At 44.7% G+C, this 2,808-nt stretch overlaps 1 pseudogene; it reads left to right on the plus strand.

Moving 5' to 3' along the window:
* The first annotated feature begins 2,150 nt into the window (after nucleotides 1-2,150).
* LOC148538213 (U2 spliceosomal RNA) lies at nucleotides 2,151-2,325 on the plus strand (annotated as a pseudogene).
* The last annotated feature ends 483 nt before the right edge of the window (nucleotides 2,326-2,808 follow it).

Here is a 2,808-nt window from a genome sequence, read left to right on the forward strand (position 1 = left end):
GCTAGTTAACGCCTGCACAACTACAGCTTATTATTCAAAATGACAAAATATAGTGCCTGTGCCCGCTTTACTGCCCTTTTCATGCCCAAATCCTTATTGTGCCAGGATAATAATAATTCTAGACTGTGTGAGGGACATATTTCTTTGTTTACATAGTGTTATTTTAGTGATCTAACTTTATTTAAATATTTTAATATAAAATTTTCTGAATAAGAAGCTGGAGCTTGAATAAGAAGTGAATAAGAAATGAATAAGAAGTGAATAAGAAATGAATAAGAAGCTGGCCGAATAAGAAGCCAACTTCAGCCTCGTGTGTCTGCCAGAGTTATTTATTGCCTGCATCTCTCCCTTATAGGTTGGGTGCAATTGATTATACAGAAGGCTCCTGCTTCCAGCAACATATAGTGAGCAGGGGGATCTAATCTGTGAACCTCCCCTGTTCCCAACATTAGCCTTCTGTTTTATCCATGAAGTTACTATCTGTATGTGTATAAATGAGGCAGACTTAAAGCTTCACAGTAGATGTTTGTTTGTTCTAAATGTACTAACAAACTAAGACTGGCTCCTCATTAAGCTCAAGTGAGAGAAACCTACTGAAAACATTTTTTTTCAATTATAAGGCTGCCTCACAGTGCTGGGGTTGTGGGTGCGGTTCCCGACCATGGCTGTAGTAGTGTGGAGTTTGTATGTTCTCCCCACTTTAGTAATAGACCCTACCGCGGCTATCTCTGCCTCACCTACTCCTCCATGGGCCGCTGACATGGTAGGAGTTATGGCGGACTTATCGTCAGAGTTGGCTAAGGCTCATAGGTCTCAACCTCCCTGTATAGCAGGGTTAACAAATCTCTACACAGCCTGGTACTGGTTATAGGTGCCACTGCTACTATACCTTCCACTTCCTACCAGAAACCTATTAAAAAACATCCTCTTACGACCGTACTCCAGCCAGAGTAGTCGGACGAGGAACTCCTCACATATGAGGATACGAAAGGTGAATTGGAGGAACTTTTGGATGGTACTGCACCTTAAGACTTACAATCCACCTCTACGGTGGTGGAACCCTTGATTCTGGCAGTTAGGCAGCTCCTTAATCTACCTTATACATTTGAAAACCGACCAAAGCAGTCGGCTGTTTTTTTGTTTTTTTTTCTCGTTCCCGCAGCTTCAGGAACAGTTTTCAGTGGCCTGAAAACGGACGGATAGGAGGCATCGTTGCACATCCAGCTATTTCCATCACCAGGTTGGAAAAGTGGGAAACACTGCCTCATGTTTAGGCGTCTGTTTCTCGTCTTTTTAAGAAAACTATGCTTCCTGTTCCGGGACTACGTTACTTAAGGGCCTTCCTGATTGTAAGTTGGAAACAACTCTGCAATCTATTTATACTGCAGCGGGAGCTCAATTTAGGCCTACAATTGTTAGCGCCTGGGTTAACAAAGCTGCAACTTGCTGGGCAGATGATTATAGTCCAGAAGGGGAGGAGCTCTGAGTCTACTGGCAGAACACATCCGTGAGTCTGCAGTGTTCCTGGGCAAGGCTTCCAGGGACATCAATCAGATCAGTACTCGCATATTCGCTTCTGCTATTTCTGTCCGCAGAGCTCTCTGGTTCTCCCAGGAGAACTTACACTGGACCCTCATTTCATTCCTTTCATGCGCCACTGCCCTTTCGTGGTAGAGCCAAGTTGCTCCCACGCAAGCAAGGGGTGACAGAGGTAGAGATTGCCCACATACCGCTGCATGGTGACGGGAATAGAATCTAGCTGAGAAACAGGTGGCATGACGGTCTTCCATCCCACTTTGGATCTCCTGCAGTGAGTGCTCGCTAACAGACATTTACACAGGGCCAGGATTCTGCGGGACGGTATCCAGTCTCTACAAAGTTAGATGGGGCTAGTTCCGGTTCCAGTGTATCAACGAGGTGGGGGGTTTTACTCAAACCTCTTTGTGGTGCCCAAGTCGGATGAATCAGACAGGCCCATCTTAACCCTGAGATCCTTAAATGTATCTGACGATGTATCGTTTCAATATGGAGTCACTTCAGTCTGTCATTGCGAGCTTGGAACCAGAGGAGTTCCTAATTTCCTTGGATGTTTGCTTATTTCCATGTCCCCATTTGGGAACCGCACTTCCTGCATTTTACAACCTTGCAAGATCGCTTCTCGACCTTTTGGCTAAGATCAAAGGTAGTATGTATTTTTATCAGTTTAATATCTCATATGGCCCCTGTCTGGGTGCCATATATTAAATGGATTGTTTGAACAGGAAGATGGAAGAAGAGCTTGCATTGACCTGGTTTTGGAATACTTCCAAGACCGGTGCACACTCCGGTCGTCAGGAGTGAACATAATTCCTTATTTGGACGACCTGTTAATCAAGGTTCCATCGGAATCTCTTCTCTTACACTTCTGTCATATTAGACTTTAATACTAACGGTTGGATAATCAATTTCAAGAAATCCAATCTTAGTCCGGCCAGGGACTCCAGTTTATGGGAATGATCTGGTATACGGTATTACACAGGATTTTCCTTCCGGATGACAAAGCTTGGGATATCCAGCTGCTGGTTCAGCTAGTCCTTAGACTGAAGATGGTGTCCTTGCTTCTTTGTCTGCATCTCTTATGGAAGATGATAGCTGCTTTCAAGACACTACAATTCGGACGATTCCACTTCCGAGTGTTCCAACCAGACCTGCTATCACAGGGGTCAGGATCTCACCTGAATCTACATCGACTAATCCGTTTGGCTCAGGCCACCAGGGTAGCTCCCCTCTGGTGGGTACAATCCCATTCAGAGTATGGAATTGGATAAT

This window comes from Taudactylus pleione, unplaced genomic scaffold (assembly GCF_031769625.1).
Source record: "Taudactylus pleione unplaced genomic scaffold, aTauple2 ptg000041l, whole genome shotgun sequence".
Taxonomy (NCBI): Eukaryota; Metazoa; Chordata; class Amphibia; order Anura; family Myobatrachidae; genus Taudactylus; species Taudactylus pleione.